The sequence below is a fragment of the Orcinus orca genome, chromosome 2 (genome assembly GCF_937001465.1).
Source record: "Orcinus orca chromosome 2, mOrcOrc1.1, whole genome shotgun sequence".
Classification (NCBI taxonomy): Eukaryota; Metazoa; Chordata; class Mammalia; order Artiodactyla; family Delphinidae; genus Orcinus; species Orcinus orca.
The window spans coordinates 153,199,571-153,211,421 of NC_064560.1; positions in this window are offsets into that span (position 1 = coordinate 153,199,571).

An 11,851-nucleotide genomic window follows, 5' to 3' on the forward strand; every position below is an offset into this window, starting at 1 on the left:
AAATGATTACACGGAGTCATGATGCACTGAGGGGAGTTGCACACCACCAGGTGGAAAGAGGGTGGTCCAAGGCACCCCAAAGGTGGTGACCTGACCTGGGTCGTGAAGGCCAGGAGGACTTCCCCAAGTAGAGGAAGGATACTAGGCTATTCCAGGCTGAGAGGGGAGCAAGTGCAAAGGGGCAGAGAAGAGAGGTCATGGTGCACTGCGGAACCAACATTGGTTCAGTGTGGTTCAAGCACTGAGTGTGGGAGGGCATGATAGGAAATTAGCACAGCGTGTGCTTACCAGGCACTGCTGCAAGTACTGTGTACACACACACACACACACACACACACACACACACACTCTTTGCATATCAATTCATACATACACATACATGCACAAATGAATTAATATACATGTATACATATTATTAACATATGCACATATCATACACATATATGCGATATGTGTGCATTATATGTTGATACATATAAATTCATATACACATGTGTATATGTGTATCATATATGTAATATGTTGATGAATAAAGATAATTTTAATCTTCACAGCCTACCAGGTAAGTACTATTACTAATCTCATTTAAAGGACAGGAAACTGGGACTACCCTAGTGGCGCAGTGGTTAAGAACCCACCTGCCAATGCAGGGGGCACTGGTTCGAGCCCTGGTCCGGGAAGATCCCACATGCCTCAGAGCAACTCAGCCCGTGTGCCACAACTAGTGAGCATGCACTCTAGAGCCTGCGAGCTACAGCTACTGAGACCTTGTGCCACAACTACTGAAGCCCGCGTGCCTAGAGACTGTGCTCTGCAACAAGAGAAGCCACTGCAATGAGAAGCCCACGCACCACAACAAAGAGTAGACCTTGCTCACTGCAATTAGAGAAAACCCGCACACAGCAACAAAGACCCAACACAGCCAAAAATAAATAAATTAATTAAAATTAATTAATTAATAATTTTAAAAAGACAGGAGACTGAGGCACAGAAAGCTTTAATAATTTTCCCAGGGAAAATAATTAGTAAGTAGAAAAAATATTAGTAGTAAAATTATTAGTAATATTCCAAAGAAAATTATTAGTAAGTGGCACAGCTGGGATCCCTGAACCCAGGCCATCAGATTATAAAACTTGAACTCTTACCCACTAGACTATACAGGACCCAGGACCAACAGAATGAGGGTGAAAAGGAATGTAGACAGGCTTCAGACATATAGGGCCTCAGACCCCATGCTGAACGGATGGGACTTTAGGACTGCCAGCTTGAAGTGTTTTAAGCAGAGGAGAGACAGGATTCATTTATTCAGTCAGTCTGTCAATACATAATTATTAAGTGCCTACAGCATTCTGGGTACCATATACCAGACCCCGGCAATAGAGCAGCAAACAAGGTAGAAACGATCCATACAGTCAAGGGGTTTATCTGCTATCAGTGGGAACAGTCATAAAAAGAAAAAGTCCACAATTAATTAACTTCTCACCATGGTGGTAAGTAAACAGAATAGCAAGTCAGTTGGATGAAAGTGTGTGGCCAGGGGCCCAGCCTGTTCCAAGGAGTTAGTGGCAGCTTTCCGGAGTAAGGGAAATGCCATCTTAGGGCTGCGTAGGCAGGAACTGGGCAAAGGGGAATGGCGGGGAAAGGTGAGAGGGAGTTCCAGGCTGGGCCTTGTCACGGTCAACTGGATCTGGAGCACAGAATCAGAGATTGGGGAATACGAAAGGAAAAGGAAGAGAGAGTGGGCTTTATTTTTGGAAACACTGAGTTTGAGGTGTCAAGAGGGATGGAAATGTCCAGTGGACATTGGGTACAAAGACTGTATACAAGGATCTGGGCTTCAGGAGAGAGGCCAGACCTGAGGGTATAGATCTGACAGTCGGCAAACATGGCAATTCGAACCCTAAGAATGAATGAGATTGTCAGGGAATGTTTGAATAGAGAGAGAAAATGGCTGCAAATGGTTCCCAAGGTAGAATAGGAGGCAAATATCTGAACTCTTTGGGGCAGAAAGGAGGGGAAATCAGCCATAAACCATCAGAAGTGGGTCTTCCTACCACCAACCTCAACCCCCATCCCAGGCCTCATACTCACAAACAGCCTTACATACAGACATTGAGCTAAATTTCCACATGAGGCTACATATGCAGTCTTCTTATCTGTGAGAGAGAGAGAGAGAGAGAGAGAGAGAGAGAGTGTGTGTGTGTGTGTGTGTGTGCAAAAAGTGTTAATTTGCTGTACATTAAACATTTAATGTATACCACAATTTTTACAAGGTTTGGTGGTCCTTGATTTTAAAAACATACCTAAAACCTCAAAAACTAGAAATAGTCTGACCTCCCTCAACTTCAAAGAGGCCCTGAAAGGGTAGGCAGGGTTTTCCACATCTTTGCTATCGCTCCCAAGCTGCCTGGCTCCTTCATTGTTCCAGCTCTCCAGGGTGTTCTTTTCCAAGAACAGTCTCTCTGAGGCTGGATGAACTCCTGCCAGCAGCCCCCTTAGTAATATCCCTTTTGGATTTCTCAGTCCTCTGGAGTCCCTCCCCCACCCCTTTTTTTAAGCTGGAAAGAGAATCAGGAATGACCAAATCTTGGGTGAACGTGAACATGTGGATTCTAATTCCAGGGCCTTTTCATGTGCTTCCTCAAGGTGCCTGAGCCTTCATTCAAATTCAGTAAGACATTCAGATTGTCAAATTTCATTTGGCAATAATAAATAGACCTATGGTTTTCTTCTGTTCATCAGATTTTTCTGTGATCCTCTATAATAGAGATCTCAAGTTTTAAGGCTATATTTTTGAGAATTCTTGAGAATGAAACTAAGAGCCTGAGTTTTGTTCCCACCTCTGCCACTAATGCTATGTGAGCAACCCAGTAGATCTTTGTTTTTTGTTGTCGTCTTTTGTTTTTTAATTAATTTTATTTTATTTATTTTTGGCTGCATTGGGTCTTCGTTGCTGCGCGCAGGCTTTCTCTAGTTGCAGCGAGCGGGGGCTACTCTTCGTTGTGGTGCGCGGGCTTCTCATTGCGGTGGCTTCTCTTGTTGCGGAGCACGGGCTCTAGGTGCATGGGCTCAGTAGTTGTGGCTCGCAGGATCTAGAGCGCAGGCTCAGTAGTTGTGGCACATGGGCTTAGTTGCACCACGGCATGTGGGATCTTCCCGGACCAGGGATCGAACCCATGTGCCCTGCTTTGGCAGGCAGATTTTTAACCACTGAGCCACCGGGGAAGTCCTGGTATCTTTATTTTTTTTAACTGAAGTATCAAATCAGCAAGCATGTGTTGACAGCTTACTAGATACAAGGCTCTGTGTTAGTACCATGGGAAAGAAAGTCCTCAAGCTCAGGAAGTGGAATATCAGGCCAGGGTATAATGACACCCGTACACCATGATCATAATACAATGCCCAAAGGATGACAGTCAATCTGTGTTCCATGGGGGCTCAAAGAGCAGGAAAGATGCCTCCTAGCAGAGATGGCATTTGAAAGGGCCTTGGAAGATCAGGAGGTCTTGAGAAGAAGAGCATGGTACTGAAGGCCAGGGAAGGCAGGGAGGGTGGACAGCAATGGGCACAGCATTCAAGGTGGAGGAACAGCATAAGAAAAGGCACAGAAGCAAAGAAATCTGGGAGTTGTTCAGGGCCGTGCTGACAACTGCTACTGATCTACAATGAGTTAAGTAGAGAAACTGAGAGCAAGCATTTTAAAAATTTATATAGTAATTTGAAGGAGTAATTTTCTGTTCAAACTAATACTTTTTTAAAAATTGAGCTTGTGTTTATGTCCTTTTATTTCATTTTTCATTTACTGTTAAACTCTTTTGTCTTTTACTATTGCAATCAATTGGAAATTTTAAAATTGGTCCTTTGCCACAAATAGTTTAAGAAGCACTGGGGTTCAGGGAATGTCAAGTCTCTAGCTCCATACAGTGTCGAATGTGAAGCAGAACTGGAAAAAGTAAGCTTGAAGTGGTATTTTGAGGCATATTGCAGGGGGTGGCTTTTTAAAGGTGATATAAGTCTATTGGTGGGCTCAGAGAAGGCAAGGAGACAGGAAAGGATGGGAGGAGGATCTGAAATATGTGAAATCTTCTGACTTCTAAGTGTTGGATCTAATTGTAATTTTGTAGTAGTTCAGATGAAACAAAACATATCTGAGGACCACGTGTGGGCCACTGGTTTGCAGTCTGACATAGGCAGATGGGGCTGAGTTACTCAGTTAAACAGGCAGCAGCAGAGGATCAGCGCTGCAGTCCCCTGGGTCCCAGAGGCGATGGAAGTGGAGTTCTGTCACTTAGATGGTGCAAGAGCAGTGAGATGTTCCAGAACAACTGAGGGCAGTACAGCACAGAGAACCTAGAGACTTGGCTGTGGGCATAAAGGGGGCCAGCAGTGACTTGTGCACCAACAACCAAAGACTGGGCAGAAATGAGAACATCCTGGGGTACTGGGGGTGGTCTGTGAGGGCACTGATCCACCACCCACTCCTTGGCATTTCTGAATGTCCCCCAAATTCAGGCATAACCCTTGGAAACGAGATCATAATAGACTCATCATATCATAAGTTGACTGTGATTGAGCTTCTACCACAAGTGGAAAGGAGGTTCAAGCAGAAATTCGGTTCACATTTGTGAACTGTTTTATTTCACTTTCTCCAGCAATGCTTGGATTGGACAGGCTGGCACCTACTTTATTTCCCATGAGCGCTATCAAAGAGGCCCATGGTCAGAAGCAGATCTGTACTTAAAAAAAAAAAAAAAAAAAAAATCCCAGGGCTTCTCTGGTGGTGCAGTGGTTAAGAGTCCGCCTGCCAATGCAGGGGACACAGGTTCGGGCCCTGGTCCAGGAAGATCCCACATGCCGCGGAGCAACTAAGCCCATGCACCACAGCTACTGAGCCTGCACTCTAGAGCCCGTGCTCCACAACAAGAGAAGCCACCGCAACGAGAAGCCCACGCACCGCAACGAAGAGTAGCCCCCGCTTGCCACCAACTAGAGAAAGCCTGCGCACAGCAACGAAAACCCAACGGAGCCAAAAATAAATAAATAAAATTTATAAAAACAAACAAAAATCCCAAATACTTCCTGACTGTGAGGAAAGAGTGTGAAAAAGGCAGAACTTTTAAAGACACACACTCTGCTGAACTCTGAAGACTAGGGCTGCCAGAAAGTTGGGTTCATTGGGGAAATAGCTCAAACCCTCATTAACAATCTAAATTATTTATTCCTGCATAGTCATTAGTGGGACCAGTGAGGTCAGGTCTCAGGTTCCAACACCACCATTGGGGAGATTTCGTGATGACAGCTGGAGAGGAAAGGATGAGAGAGAATGCCGGTCCCAGAGGCTAACACCCGTGCCCAGCATGGGATGTTAGGCACTGAACATGGAATTCCCAGGAGGCTGCTGCCGCTGCTCTCATTGGCCAAAGCTAAGTAAGAATGATGCAGCAAACATGAAAAATAAAGAGAAACAGTGTTCAAGTGGGGATGAGAGTGAAGAGCAAAACTTTTCCTCTATTATTAAGCCTCAATGTGGTAGCACATTTACCATATTTTCCAGGGAGCTTTTCAAAAGAAAAAGCTTTTCCTGAGCCGAGGAGAGGAATTGGGGCCTGCATCTCACTGGAAAATAGGAAAATCTGTTTGACTTAAGAGTCAAAATGGGAGAGCTGAGAAATATGTCTTGACTGACATATTTCTATCTAATGTGCTCTTGCTGTTTAGAATGTATTTTACTATAAAGGAAAAATTATCCAAATGTCTCTCCAGCTCTTCCAGCAATGCTGAGTAATAAACAGGAGTTATGAGGGTGAATAGTTTATAGGGATGACACTCCATCATCCATAAACATGGCTGAAAAGAGGGGAAAGGGTAATTTGCAATAGCTAATCCCCTCTCATATACATGAAAATATACCAGACAGCCTGCCCTGAAATTCGCCCCTGTTCCCTAATCATTGCAGCAGCCTCCTAACAGGCCTCCCAGTTTCTTATGCTTTACCAGCTACCTTCTGTTCTCCACCCACCCAGCAGCCAGGAGGATCATAAAGCCCAAGTCGCAGCTTGTCACCCTCTGTTTAATACCATCAGTGGCTTTCTTTTGCACTTAGAAGAAAATCCAGATTTCTTGGCCTCCAAGGCCCTGCTGACCTGTGTCAAAGATAAACAAAGCCAGACGCTAGTTAAAGTGGTAAGGACAGATTTTAATCAGCAATACAGTTTGCAACAAGAAAGAGTCCACCATGAACGGAACTCAACCTGGATTTGCCAAGGAAGTACAAGATTACAAAGCGCTAGTCAGTATAAGTGCAATTAGACTGGCTGTGTCTGTTGGCTGGCCACTATGGAAGTTAGGATACTATCTTCCAATAGAGACTGAGAGACAGAGGCCTTATCCTCAGGTCATGGCCAGAACAGACAGCAAATTTTTTGACAGCCTTGAGTTTTCTTAGGTAGGTACTTTAAGCAGGGGGGTGGGGAGCTAGGGTTATCTTAGGGATGTGGCCTTGAGCTGTTAGAAAATATGTTAGTGTTTGTTCAAGTCTTTATAGATCAAGCTTGAGACCTAGTCGAGGAGAGGGCTCCAAGGAGCCTGGCTCAAGGTAGGCTGAGAAGAGAATCTTTATCACCTGCCCTTTCCCTACCATCACTCCCTCCCCACTTAACACAAACATACCCACCACCCACCTTGCTCACGCCCTCCTCCACCCTGCTCTGTTTTCGGTTCCACAGTATCATGTCCTTCCTGCCAAAGAGATTTTTGGCTCATACTATTTTCTCTGCCTCTTTTCTCATTTGGACATCCAGTAATAGCTCATACTTCATGACTCAGCCCAAAGGTCACCACCTTCAAGAGACCTCTTCTGACTACCCTGTCTAAATCAGAGACCTTTCTGTTTGTCTCTATCTCCTTTGCCTTGTTGCTGTTTTCTGTCTCCCTGTTGGGCTACAAGTTCCATGATGATAAAGATCAGATCTGTCTTTATCATCGGTATATCTCAAGTATCTAGCATGGTACAGAACAGATGCTCAATAAATATCTGGTGAATGAATGAATGAATGAATGCTCTCCGCCCTCACCCAGGTCTGACTTCCTCCTAGATTGACCCACTGTGAGTTACTTGGGGTTTACCTGTCATTTGAGCACAGAATAGTTCTGCGAGACTTTGAAGTACAAGGTAGAGAATCTGGTGTTCCTGCACCAAAATAAAATTTTACATAAAATGTCCTCGTATCTGAGAGCCAGTGTAGGATTAGGGCAAGTCTGGAGGAGTTCCCCATCTCCTCCCTTCTTTGCAGCCTGCAGGCTGAGCTCCAGTGCTGTGGTTTGCAGAGAGGAATCCTGGGAAGTCTGGCTCCAACGTGAAGCCTGCATTTGGAGCCCACTTGTCAGGACAATGCCCTTTACAAGATGATCAAAGGGCCTTTGAGAAACCTGACTTCCCAACACCATAGGGAGCCCTGTAGTGGCAGCCCCTGCCCAACTCCTAGTATCCTGGAGAAAGACCAGTTCTCAGAAATTTGAAAAAAGGACGATTTAGCCAGTACTATGCTTAGTGAAATAAGTCAGACAGAGACAGACAAATATTGTATGATATCACTTAGATGTGGAATCTAAAAAAATAAACTAGTGAATATAACAAAACAGAAACAGACTCATAGAGAACAAACCAGTGGTTACCAGTGGGGAGAGGGAAGAAGGGAAAGGCAAGATAGGGGTAGGGGATTAAAAGGTACAAACTACTATGTATAAAATAAATAAGCTACAAGGATATAGTGTACATCACAGAGAATATAGCCTATATTAAATAATAGCTATAAATGTAGTATAATCTTTAAAAATTGTGAATCACTATGTTGTACATCTGAAACATATAATATTGTAGTTCAACTATACCTCAATAAAATAATAATAATCAAAAAATATTAGAGGGGGCTTCCCTGGTGGTGCTGTGGTTGAGAGTCCGCCTGCCGATGCAGGGGACACGGGTTCGTGCCCGGTCCGGGAGGATCCCACATGCCGCGGAGCGGCTGGGCCCGTGAGCCATGGCCGCTGAGCCTGCGCGTCCGGAGCCTGTGCTCCGCAACGGGAGAGGCCACAGCAGTGAGAGGCCCGTGTACTGCAAAAAAAAAAAAAAAAAAAAAAATTAGAAAAAAGGGAAATGACTAAGCCTTTGTGGGTGATTCAGAGAGTTAGCAAATCTACCTGAGGGTTCACTGGGGTGCCGAGGAGAGGAAAGAGGGAATAACAGTGTCCACAGGAGATCTGGAAAGCAGATTATTTAAATTTATATGTTAATATATGAGATCATAAGCTCTACCTTATTCATTACCTGCTTTCAAGCATTCAGAATTGGCTCTTCTATAATGTTTAGGGGAAGCTTTGTCAAAATTCTGTCAACGCAAATGTTGATCTCCATTGCCCTGCTCCCAACGCTGCCTCTCCAAACCCTTTCCTCGCTGCCTTTTGGGACGTGACATATTCCTGGTTTTCTTCCTCCTTCCAACCATTTTTCTCATGAAAGTCACTTTTCTGTGACTTTCCCTCTTACTCCCACTTAACTATGAATACCGGGTTTTCCTAGGATGCAGTCACCAACATCCTCTTTTCTTTCCGTGGTTTCTCAGGGAGCCCATCCTCACGGTTCAACTACAGCGTTATACTGACAGCTCCTCAGTTGACATCTCTCGCCTGGACCACTCACTCAAGCTCACTCCTGAATCTCAGGAGTGTTCACGTGTGTAAGCAAAGAAACATCATAATTCTCCCTCTGCCCTCTGAGTTCTTGGCTGAAACCCCTGTAACAACAACAACAACAAACACAGGTTAACCAGAGAAAACCAATCCAGTTATTAACACGTGCAGCACGCATCATGCAGGAGAACCTAAACCAAAAGTAACTCAAAATGGCAGCTTAGAATTCCAGCTTACAGGGCATTTTCGACAGAGAACAGTACATTTGTAGAGAAATAACAGGACAGAGCAGTTTTAGTCTTCCAAGGGTAGCCAACTAAGGAGGGAAGATAAATACATGGGAGGAAACTAATGGAGGAAGGTTTGTTTGCAGATTTCTCTGTTGCATCTCTGGGCTGACGAGAGTCTACCTCTAGTAAAAGGAGAATTTATAACCTGCCTTTAGGCAAAAAAAGGGGAGCTTTTTCTGGGTTTGTTGCTTCTCAATTGCCTTCAGCTCAAAATAATTTTTATGTCACAGAGGTACACCTATTTGGTGGTGACATATTCTGGTTCCCTTCACATTTACATCAACCATCACCTCAAACTCAGTAGGTCCTGAACTTGATTCCTCATGTTCCCCAGCTGGGTCATTTGTACTGATGCTCCTGCTTCTATGCCTGCACCCATCATTCTTCAATTCTCTGATGTGTGACATTCCCGAGGTCACCTTTAAGCCATCCTCGGCTTATCCCATGCTGAGTCCCATCAGCTCTGGATTGTTTCTTTTGACTCTCTCTGGCCTCTGTCCTCATGTTAAGACTATTTCAATCATAAGCGACAAAACCCTAACCCAACCTGGATCAAGCACCCAAAGGAATTTATGGGCTCACATATCTGAAAAGCAAGACATTTTCAGGAATTGTCTTTTTCTACCTCTTGGCTCTGTTTTCTTTGTGTTGCTTTCATTGTTAGGCAAGCTTTTCTCCTGAGTATCAAGTATGGAAGGTGAATCCTTCATGCTCCCTGTATAGGACTAAGGAAATTCCTATTCATTCCTATTCCATTTCTACCATTAAAATTGAGATTCACTGGCCTGCTTTTTGCTTTTAATGTTAAATCATGAAATTCCAGAGCCTGACCTAAAAAAAAAAGGTGCAAGTCTTCATAATTAACAGAAGAGTCTCAGAAAGAGATGAAGGAGATGTTCTCTCCCAAGGAAGAATAAAGACCTCTCTGCATTTACATCTTGTTAAAAAAGATCTGATTTAATGGGGCATTAAATTGACAGCATTCATTAGAATATCAAACTTGTCTTTCTATGTGATAGAGACTTGTTACCAACTTATTCTGTTGTCTTCGGAAGAATAATTTGAACAAAGGGGTCTAGTAAAAACTGCTAAGACTTTAAAAAAATGTTGCAAGTTGTGAAAATAACCTCAAAGAGCAACCTGTATCTCTGATTTGTTGTCTGACTTGATAATGCGTTGGCCTGGTAATAATGTTCACATTGCCTCCTCTGCATTTCTGAAACCATATGAACTCTTGCAAATATTCTAGGCTCTGTGAGCCATGTGTCTCTGTCATAGCCATTCAGCTCTATGCTTATAGCACCAGAGCAGTCAGTAAGCAAATGGGTGTGGCTGTGTTCCAATACCACTTTATTTAGGGACACAAAATTTGAATTTCATATAATTGTCATGTGTCCTGAAATATTCTTTTGATTTTTCAATTATTTAAAAATATATAAACCTTCCCCATCTCTTGCTTACACTGAGTACTCTACTAGAACTGTCTTCCCCCATTTATTCATGTGGCTAACTCCCTTACCTCCTTACATCTCTACATTTACCTTCTCAATGAGGCCTAACCTGACCATCCTGTTGAAAACTGCAAGCTGCATCGTTTCCCACTGCCTCCACTGTCCCCACCTCCCCTCCTATTCCTCTTATCTTATGACTTTCCCATAGGACTTACTGCCTTCTAAAATATGAAATAATTTACTTATTTATAATTATATTGCTCATCTTCCCTTGCCAGATGGCAAGCTCTCCGAGGGCAGACGTTTCTGTGTAAAAGTTCACAGGTGCATCCAAAATGCCTAGAAGACTGCCTGGCACACAGACAATATTGAACAACTTTGTTGAATAATTAAACAGATGGATTAATGACCTATCAACCCCCTGCTCAACTATTAGATTGGAGTTCAGGTCATCTGATAATAAAAGTCGACTTCCCCTTCTTTTTTTTTTTTTTTTTTTGCGGTACGCGGGCCTCTCACTGTTGTGGCCTCTCCCGTTGCGGAGCACAGGCTCCAGACGCACAGGCTCAGCGGCCATGGCTAACGGGCCCAGCCACTCCGCGGCATGTGGGATCCTCCCAGACTGGGGCACGAACCCGTGTCCCCTGCATCGGCAGGCGGACTCTCAACCACTGCGCCACCAGGGAAGCCCCTACTTCCCCTTCTTGACGTAAATACATAGAGGGCTCGGTCTTCAGAAATGGAATTGTCTAAGATTCACTTCTTGTTGGACACTTCATTCAAGGTAGGCCAAATGCAGGAAAAAAAGACAAAATGGTTTGTAAATAAAAAAGAAGTTGAATGCTTATAATCTGCTACACGTCTTTTCCAAAATTAGCTTTAACTCCTGCTCGAGTCTGGGGGTCCCTGCAGCCTTCTCTGTGTCTGAATCCTCTTCCAATCTTCTCACACCGGGTGGTGATGACCAGAGTTTCAAGTGGCTGATAACTTTGGGCCTGAAATAGACATGGTTAGGAGCAAACAACTTAGTTTTTTGCACTAAAGAGTCAATTCCAGAAAATAAAATTGAAAAGCTGCTTTCCCCCACTTTTTACCTTAGTGTGGCATGAAAGGTCTTTCTTGATCGGGTCCTTGCCTCTGTCCAAGTCTCATCAGCTGTCATTCTCTCCTACCCTCCAGCTCCCATAAGCTCTAGCCCCTCTGGGCCGTGCTGCTGCTCACTCCTTCCCTTTGTACATCCTCTTCCCTCAAAACAAGTTACCCTTTTGACTGCAAAAGAGTGTGTCTGTGTGTCTGTTTATTGCTTGTTTTCCCTCAAGGGCCTTTTAAACTTCATGAAAGTAGAAGCTTGGTCTGTCTTGCTCACTGTTGTCTCTCCTGTGTCTGAAAGCAGATGGGACTGGATCCGAAAGGGTGTTAAAT